At 43.6% G+C, this 10,098-nt stretch overlaps 1 protein-coding gene across 1 annotated transcript in view; it reads right to left on the reverse strand.

Moving 5' to 3' along the window:
• SPECC1 (sperm antigen with calponin homology and coiled-coil domains 1) overlaps positions 1 to 8,794 on the reverse strand; it is a 271,543-nt gene extending 262,749 nt beyond the window's left edge. Inside the window, exon 1 of the mRNA XM_034647245.1 lies at positions 8,705 to 8,794. The gene's annotated coding sequence lies outside the window, so the exon portion shown is untranslated. The remainder of the gene's footprint in view (positions 1 to 8,704) is intronic.
• Between the last annotated feature and the right edge of the window lie 1,304 nt (positions 8,795 to 10,098).

Raw genomic sequence — 10,098 nt, forward strand, 5'->3', positions numbered from 1 at the left:
AATGGTTCTGTGGAGAGGGGTGTATTAAGCCGCAGATTGCTGTGTTCGATGATAAGCCGCCTGCCATCTTGAAGTGACCAAAGGCCAATAGGGGAAAACAATAATTTAAAATAGTTGAGCGGCTCCCCCAGGCTCTGCCACTGACATCCTTTCAAGGCTGCTTGGCATGCCGTACTCTGGCTTCTTCCAAAGTCACCAAACAGTTCTTTACCCATCGTTTGTATTTTAATATTCGAAAATGTTGCTCCCTCTCTGAGGGAGATAATCTGGCAGAGAGAAGCCATTTCCAGGTATGGTATCCACCTTTTTCTGTGGAATCTAGGAGAGAAATTTTGCAGAAAAGAATTGACATAGCAGGCTTGAGACTGCAATTCTCAAAGAGGCCCTCCTTACAAGGTTAGCCCTTGGCTGACATTAGGGAACTTAGGTTTGGGGGGTGGGGGTGCGGGTCCTAACGTCTGCAGAACTGAGAGGAGAGTTGCACTGGCCTAAACTGTTTGTACAAACACCATGGTTTACGCTGAACACCTGCTTTCCTGCTGGGAGTCTGAAGTTTTGGAATGTGCTAGAGGCAGAGGGCACTTACAGGTCCAGCCCCCCCGGTAAAAACCGCAGGCCCTGAGTCTCCAGTGAGCTTCCCTGGCCGACAGCATTACAGACACACTGTCACAACATCCTGGGGGAATTAAACATGTCCTGTGACTCTACTGGGAGAGGACTCTTGGAAGCTAGTGTCTTCTGGACTTGGCGCCATGTGCCTCTGTCCTTGGCTGATTTTGCTTTGTATCCTTTGTATCCTTTCGATGTAATACATCACAGCCATGATTATGATGATATGCTGAGTCCTGTGAGACCTAGCGAATCACCAGCTCTTGCACACCTCCAACATACAGATAAGTTCTAAATAAAAGATCATAATGGAGACTGGACGAAGATAATGGACTAAACACATCCTTCTGCTTTCCAGGTGGCCTAAGATTCTATGTAATGGCAAAAACACTTTTTTACCAATATTAAATCAGTAAGAGACCTTGGGGGGGAAAAAGAAACAGTGCCACTGGGTAACTAGAACATCTAAGAAATTTCTGAAAGGCAGAGAGTACTCAGAATTAGATTGCCTGAGCAAACCACAGCCCCATGCATGGCTGGGAGGACACCATCATACAGTGGAAAATGATAAGGGGCTTGGGGTTCTGAAGCTACAGAGAGAAAGAAGGGCAGGGATGTAATCAGACAACCTGATGAACTGGGAAGCTGCAGCCAGAACGGCCCGGACTGCTGGACGCTACCCCACGGACACTGAGCAGCCCACAACAAATGCCCCCTCGCCTGCCCTGCTCAGCAGCTCGGTGCAACTCTTCAACAGTCCCCAGGGGCAGCCTACGGCCAGTAACACAGGCAGGAAAACAGGAATCCGCAAACTCAAAGATGAGCCTCAGAGGAAGAGTCGACTGAGTTTTTATTCAACGTCACAAAATGGGGACATCAAGTCAATAGAACGTATACCCAAGGAAAGAGAGTTAGCAGAGCACATAGAGGAAATTATTAGACATCCTTGGGAAGATTTGAGGGGAAACTCTATCTAAGGAAGCAAGCAGCTGAAAGGTGAAGACCTCTACAGCATGAACTAAAAAAGCAGGGTGAAGGGCAATACATGGAATAATGTTATTATTTGTGCAAAAAAAAAAAAGAGGAGGGATTAAGAACTGAATTCTTATTTAACTGCATTTGCACAAAGAGACTTTGGAGGGACATATAAGAAACTAATAACGTGGCTACCTGCTTGTGGGGTGAGGGAGAAGAGGGCAGATGGGGGAAGGGATGGTGGGAGACCTTTCACTCATAGCTTTTTATTGATTTTTTATTTTTTTAATTTTTTAAAAAGATTTTATTTATTTATTTGACAGAGATAGCCAGCGAGAGAGGGAACACAGGTTGGGGAGTGGGAGGGGAAGAAGCAGGCTTCCAGCAGAGGACCCTGATGCGGGGCTCGATCCCAGAACACCGGGATCACGCCCCGAGCTGAAGGCAGACGCTTAACGACTGCACCAACCAGGCGCCCCTACTCATAGCTTTTTAATACAGTCTGATTTTTGAACGCTGAATATCTTATCAATTCTAAAAGCTAAGTTTTACAGAGATATGATAATCAACATTGAAAAACACTCAACAGATGGACCGGAGAGTTGACTGCAGAAAGTCAAACACTAGATTAGTAAACAGGAAAGTCCAAGGCAAGGAATCTCCCAAAATGCAGCCCATAAAGATAAGGAGGCAGATCATCTGAGAAGAAAGTCCAGAAACATGAAAGACAAATTGCAAAATTCTGATGCCTACTTAATAATAATTCCAGAAAAAGAAAATAAAGGAATGGAGGCAAGGAAATACTCAAAAAAGAAACTACTCCTGTGCCAGAGAAGTGCATTAATCTTTGGGGGAAAAAGGAACCACCAAGCACTGAGCAGGAAGAACAAAAGAGAACTACCTCTGGACAAATAGTGAAGTTTTTGAACACTAAGGACAAGAAGAAAATGATAAAGCTTCAGAGAGAATAAACAGGTTAACTATGAAGAAACAGAAATTAAACTGCAGAAACTTCTCATCAACCACACTAGATACCAGCAGATAATGAAGAATTATCTTCAAAATGCAGAGGGTTTTTTTTAAGAATTTATTTATTTATTTGAGGCAGAGAGAGAGAGAGTGCATGTGAGCGAGAGTATGGGGGTTGGGGTGGGGCAGACGGAGAAGGAGAAGCAGGCTCTCCGCTGAGCAGGGAGCCTGACTAGACCTAGGCTCAATCCCAGGACCCTGGGATCATGACCTGAGCTGAAGGCAGATGCTTACCCAACTGAGCCACCCAGGTGCCCCAGAATGCAAAGGTTTTTAACCTAGAATCCTACCCTCAGTCAAGCGTACTCATGCAGAAAAGCAAAATAAAAAATATTTTAAACATGCAAGGGCTCAGAAAGTTTACCATCTACAAAATCTCAGGGGGGAAAAATATTCCTTAAGGATTCATTTAAGCAATAATGAATCCAAAAAGTAGAAAAACAAGAGATAAAAGAACCAGTGATGAGCAAATAATTGGCAAAATTTATAACTGATGAGCAAATAATCATGGGGCGCCTGGGTGGCATAGCGGTTAAGCGTCTGCCTTCGGCTCAGGGCGTGATCCCGGCGTTATGGGATCGAGCCCCACGTCAGGCTCCTCCGCTGTGAGCCTGCTTCCTCCTCTCCCACTCCCCCTGCTTGTGTTCCCTCTCTCACTGGCTGTCTCTATCTCTGTCAAATAAATAAATAAAAAATCTTAAAAAAAATAATCAGTAAAACATAACTGCTTATGCATAATGTACAAAAGCCCAAATCCCATATGATCTTAATAGAAGACAGAATTAAAGTCAAGTTAAGGTTCATTCTTGCTTTACTCATGAAGAGTTCATATATACAGACTATCTTTAAACATCAAGAGAAAAAAATTGTTTAGACGTGTGAAAATTTAAGGGTAACAAAAGAGCTCAAGTCTATTTATCATCAGGGAAATACGAATCAAAACCACAATGTGATACCCACCAGGATGACTAAAATGGAAAAGACAGAAGTTACGAAGAGATGGCACGGATGTGCAGCTACCACATATGCTTCTCAGGTACATAAGTTGGTGCAATCACTGCTGGAAATGGTCAGCATTTACTTAAATCTATGTACGTGCGATGACCAAGCAATTCCCCTCCTAGATATGTACTCGGCAGAAATGTATGCATTCATTCAACAAAAGACATGAACTAGAATGTTCCTAGCAGCACTCTTCGTGATACCCCCAAACTGCAAACAACCCAAATGTCAATCATGTAAAATGGATATCTACGCTGTGGATATACACGCAATGGAATATATACGGCAACAAGAGTGGACAACAACACTGAGGAATATAGACAAACCATATAACTGCAATGTTGATGGGAAGAAGCTGGACATACCATATGATTCTATTGATACAAAGTACGAAAACAGGTAAAACTAATCTACTCTGTTAGAAATCAAGATAATGGTTATCCTAGGTGGTGGGCCTCATGAGGGCAGATTCTGGAGTGTTGGAAACTTTTCTTGTTTGGAGTGCTGAGTACACGTGTGTTCAGCCTGTCAAAATTCATGGAGTTTTATACATTTCATATGTGTGTATCTTTACACACATATGTTGTACCTCCATAAAAAAAAAAAAAAGACTCCACATTGAAAGGTATCTACCACAAAGTAGAAGTAATATCTGCAATTTCCGTGTCTTAAGAGAGAAATAACATAGAACAAGAAAAACTCAGTCAATCCAGTAAAAAGTAGGAAAGGGATGGTGGCTGGCAGGAGAAAGCAGAAGAAATAGAAAACATAAAATAAGATGGCAGGAAGCAGCTCCCAAAATTCAGTAATGGAAATAAATATAAACGGGTTAAAGCTGCTTCCTGAAAGGCAAAGATTTCACACCCATTATGACAGATGCTGTCAAAAACCCCAGAAAACAACAAGTGTTGGAGAGAATGTGGAGACATTGGAACCCTTGTGCCCTGTTGGCTGGGTATGTAAAATGGTGCAGCTGCTATGAAAAATAGTTTGGCAGTTTCTTGAAAAGTTGAATATAGAGTTACCATATGACTCACAATTCCACTTCTGGGTATATGCCCAAAAGCGTTGAAAGTGGGGTCTCAAAGAGATATTCGCACACCCATATTCACAGCAGTATTATTCACAACAGCTAAAATATGGAAGGAACCGAGAAATGAAATGATAAGCAAAATGTGGTATATATACACAATGGAATATTATTCGACCTGAAAAAGGAAGAAAATTCTGACTCATGCTACAACACTGAGGACATTATGCTAAGTGAAATAAGCCAGTCACAAAAAGCCAAGTACTTTATGAGGTACTTATATGAGGTTCCTAGGACAGGAAAATTCATAAAGACAGAAAGTGCAGTGCTGGTTACTAGGAGCTGATGGGGGAGGAGGGAATGGGTAGTCGCTGTTTAACGAGTATAGAGCTTCAATTTTGCAAGATGAAAAAGTTCTGGAGATTGGTTGCACAGCAATGTGAATATACTTAATACCAGTGAGCTGTACACTTAAAAATGTTAAGATAGTAAATCTTATATTATGTGTATTTTACCATAATTTTTAAAAAAACACAAACGTTAAGTAATAAAACAAAAATCTAGCTATAATCTAATTGCAAGAGCAATAACTAAAACACAGAAAATGGAAAATAAACGAATATAAAAAGATAAGCCAGGTAAGTAGTCACAAAAATAAAGCAGATGTACCAATATTAATATCCCACAAAACAGAATCAAAAGCAGAAACAATTAAATAAAATACATGACTATTTATTCCCCAAAGGTACAAGAAAATATAAAATGTCTAAAAACATAGCTTCAAAAATACATGTAAATATAGAAACACTGTTTATGGGTGGCCTGTAAACACACCTATTACGAAACTAATAGAAATAGAACAAAAGAAACCCACTGGGAATCATAGTGGAAATCTTTAGTGCAAGTCTGAGAATCAATAGGTCAAACAGAGAAAAAATAAGCTAAGGAGACAGAGAACATAATTTGTAATTAATAAATTTAAGATAAATCTATAATTTTGTATAGGGAAATGTCACAAAAACTGACCATTAGATTACAAATTAATTCCTGGGTTTTTATTTTTATTTTTTTTAAAGATTTTTCATTTATTTATTTATTTGACAGAGAGAGAGACAGCCAGCAAGAGAGGGAACACAAGCAGGGGGAGTGGGAGCAGAAGAAGCAGGCTCCCAGTGGAAGAGCCCAATGTGGGGCTCGATCCCAGAACTCTGGGATCACGCCCTGAGCCGAAGGCAGACGCTTAAAGACTGAGCCACCCAGGTGCCCCAATTCCTGGGTTTTTAAAAATCTCCATCTTTCTTTCAACAGTGTGGCAGAATAGAGATCCCAAAGCCTTCCAGGCACAAAACATCTTTAAAAACTGCTAGAAAAACAACAACAACAACACCTTTGAAATCAATGGCTTAGAGAAACCTGGTGAAGCCAAAATTCAAGCGTGCAGGCAAAATAAAGGCATCTTCAGATATTATAAAAACAGAGAATGCAACATCACTGCAGGAATTTCTAAAGAGTGTACTTCAGGGAAAAGGAAAAGGATCCAAAGAAGAATATCGTGATATAAGAAGGAATGAAGAGTGAAGAAAGTAGGCAAACAGGTAAATAAGTCTAATAAATATTGAGCTGGAAAATCAGTATAATAGTAACATCAGCAATAATGTCCAATTTAAAGAGTTAAAGTAAAAACGGAGCTTAGAACCAAATGGGAGGTGACTGGCATGAAAAGATTAGATGTCCTTGCCTTGTTCCGGAGGACTGATTGATTACATAAATGATGGAAGTCTTCTAATTTAAAAGGCTAGAACTTGCAGGCATGAACTCAAATTAAGTAGCAAGAAAGATTAAGAACATAAGTGGATGACACAGAAAAATGAAATTAATAGGATTAATCAGTAAATCCAGCAACTGGTGCTTTGAAAAGATAATAAAATAAGCAAGCATAAATCAAGTCTGACCAATTAAAAAAAGAGAAAAGGCACGTACACAAAAGTGTGAACAAGACAGACAACATACCAAAGTCGCAGAAGAGCTATTTTCTTACAACAGAAAACTATAAACAACATTATGAGGACACATATTAAATTTCAATAACGTTAATGATTTTCTGGGAAGATGTAAAGTATTAGACTGACTTTGAAGAAACAGAAAACCTGAGAAAAATCAATGATCATGGAAAAAAATAGAAAAGTTAAGTACTGATACCAACTTCTTAAAAATATTATCACCAGCAGCCCAGGCAGCCTGTGGTCGGATTCTGCCAAACGTCAAGAAATAGATAATTCTTCTGCTCCAGAGCATAGAACATGGTGGAAAGTTTCCCAACTGAATCAGTGAGGACAGCCTAACGCCAATTATGAACTCAGACTCAAAAAGGGGGGGGGGGATATACCAATCTCACCTATAAATATAAATACCAAAACTCTAATTAAATGTTAGCTCAACGAATCTATCAAACAACCCAAAAGTGCATTTTAAATTATCCCAGGATTTTAGACACAGAAAATCTAGCAGCAGCATCACCTATAATACCAATTTTAAGAAGAAATCTACATGGTCCTATGAATATATGTAACACAAAAGCACTTGAGGAAAAATATCAATATCCACCCCTAACTTTTTAAACTCTTAGTAATTAGGCATAAATGAAAACTTAATATGATAAAGATATATTTAGTGAAGATCCCATGGGAGCATTCCCCTAAAACCAAGCCCAAAATAGTCAACACTGTACAGAGGACGGTCAATGGAAAATAAGAAATAAAAAGTGCACACATTCGTAAGAGACATCTGCCACTTCTTAACAGATGGTGAGATTATTTACCTAGAACAGCCAAACAAATCAACTGAGAAATTATTAAAACTGATAGAGTTTAGTGTGAAGGATGAGCTTAGTCTTAGCCACCAAATTAAAGGTGCTTGCTTTGAGAGTTACTCAGGCAAAGCTATTTTCTGCAGAGTAAGAAATGAGGCTGGACAAACTTGTGCTCCTTCTCTCCTCTCCCATCTTAAACGTTGAAATACCATCGTGTCTGAAACCGGATAACAAAAATCTTCTCAAACCAAAACCGGTCCAGAAGGGTTGAGCTGTGCCTCTACGCAAAAACACTTTATCTCCTGCCCCCAGCTACCGCAGTTACTAATGGATAAGCATGTCAACCAGTCCAACATAATTCTTCCGATAGAGGGCAAGGAAGAGCACCTTCACAGGAATATTTTTTTTTCAGACCGTATACTGCTTATTATATAAACTTGCGTGCTGGCAATTGCAGCTCGCGCAAAATAAAAATAATCTATTCGGGGTCAAACTTGCTTTAAAAAAAAAAATAAGGACGTAAAACTAATTGTATTTCAAAGATATTCGGGAAGGAGGTTGCTCCTGTTGCACTCCTGGCAGGCTCCGCGTCACTGGCCACCCCTAAGCATCCCAACGGTCCCCCAGGGCTCCCCAGGTACACTGCGCGGTGGCACCGCCCCATGACTGGGAAACGCGTGGCCAGCGCTTTCCCCGGTCACCTCAGGCCAACAAGGGGGCCGAGCTCTGTGGTCGCGGAAGACGGCCAAGGGTTACTCGGTCCCCAACACACACAGCATCCTCAGGACAGCACTAAGGAGGGTGCGGGAGGCTCCGGGGGCCCGGGGAGCCCTGGTCGGGCGTGCCCACGCACCTGTCCCACCCCCACGAGGGCTGGGGGCGCCTCTCAGGGCCGCAGTCTTCGGGAGTCACCTGGCCCTCCGTCCTGGGCTCCTGCGCCAACCCCCGGGGCCCGGAGGGGAGGGGGGCGGCCCCCTGCCGCTGCCACCTGCGGCACCGGTCCCGCAGCTCCCGGGCTGGGTGGGCAGGGCAGGGTAGGACGTCCGTCCCGGGCTGGGGGCGGGACCCTCCGGGCGGAGGGGGACCAGGGCCACCGCGGCGACAACGGCAGCAGAGCGTCTTCCCTCTCAGACGGACCGTCCTGCGCCCCCGCTCCCGGACCCACGGACCCCAGCGCTCGCCCGCTCGACCCGTGAAAACGACGCGGCGGAGGCGCAAAGGAGCCGGCGACCAGCGCCGCTCCTACTCACCGGCCCCGCTAGCTCCAGCCGCGCCGCCGCCGCCGCCGCCGCAGCCCGCAGCCGCCGCGGCTCCCCGCGCTCACGGATGCTCCGCGAAAGGTCCCTGGGATCCTACCCGCGCCTCCGGGAGCCGCCTCCAGGGGGCGGGCGCGGGCCGGCGCGTGGCATCCTGGGAGATGTAGTCCTGGGGCCTCTGCATCTTCACCCTCCGCCGCTCTCCATCCAAAAACTGGTGGTGGTCCTTTCTTTCCGGGTCCTTCCTGTGTCTCCCTTGGGCTCAACACCGCTTCTGACTGATAAATGGAGCGCCCAGTCAAGCCCTGGGCCTCCCCTCCTCACTCTAGATCAGTGGTTTGCAGAGTGTGATGCCTGGACCAGCAGCTTCAGCATCAATCATTTGGGAACTTGATAGAAATGCAAATTCTCCATCATGGGAGGCTATTCAGTTTTTATTATATTAAAAACTGGGGGTGGGGCCCAGGAATCTGCATTTTACAAACCTTAAAGTGATTCTAATTGCTCTACAAGCCGCTGTCCTTTGCCAAGGTACTTAACATCACACCTACGGTATTAGTTACCCACATGCATATACACATACCTGTATGTCCCTAGGTACACTGCAGGAAACCCAGGCAGTTTATGTCCCAGCCTCAACCTCTGACTCCAGCCCTCACTGTTTCAGTGCTCACCCGACATCTCTCTAGGATTCCTCTGAGACACCTTAAATCCAACAGAGTCAAGACCAAATTCATGATCTTTACTTCCCTCAATCTCCTCCATTGTGCCTGTGAGCGCAGGCTGAAAACTGTCCACTGCATTTATAGACACAGAAGTCAGTTAAAACCGTAATGAAAGCTAAGGGGGTGGAATGCCAAGAACCCTGAGTCATATTTGAAGGAGAGAGGAGGAGGGAATAATGGAAGCAGGAAGAATGGCCAACTCTTGCAAGATGTGGTGGGGAGCAGAAGGAGATGTACTGGGGAGGGTGGAAGTGTGGCTGAACATTTTTTTAAAGATGCTTAAGGATTTGTGAAAAAAAATCCGGTTGAGAGAGAGCTTCCAACGCTACAGGAGAGGAAAAGATATTTCCTACTGTATGATTCCTGAAAAGACTGTATATACGTGAGGAGGGGGTAGAGTCCCAGGCATGAGTTAGAAGGATGAGTCTAGATTAGTGGTTCTCAACCAGGGGTGATTCATGCCCCCGACACCGACCCAGGAAACTATGGTGATATCTGGAGACATTTTGGTTGTTATGACTAGAGGTGGTTATGAACATCTAATAAGTAGAGGTCAGGGATGCTGGTAAACATTCTGCAATGCACAGGACAGCCCCCCACACCAAAGAATGTTCAAGCCGCAAATGTCAGTAGTGCTGAAGTTAAGAAACTCTGGCTTGGACA

Source organism: Ailuropoda melanoleuca, chromosome 17, assembly GCF_002007445.2.
Source record: "Ailuropoda melanoleuca isolate Jingjing chromosome 17, ASM200744v2, whole genome shotgun sequence".
Taxonomy (NCBI): domain Eukaryota; kingdom Metazoa; phylum Chordata; class Mammalia; order Carnivora; family Ursidae; genus Ailuropoda; species Ailuropoda melanoleuca.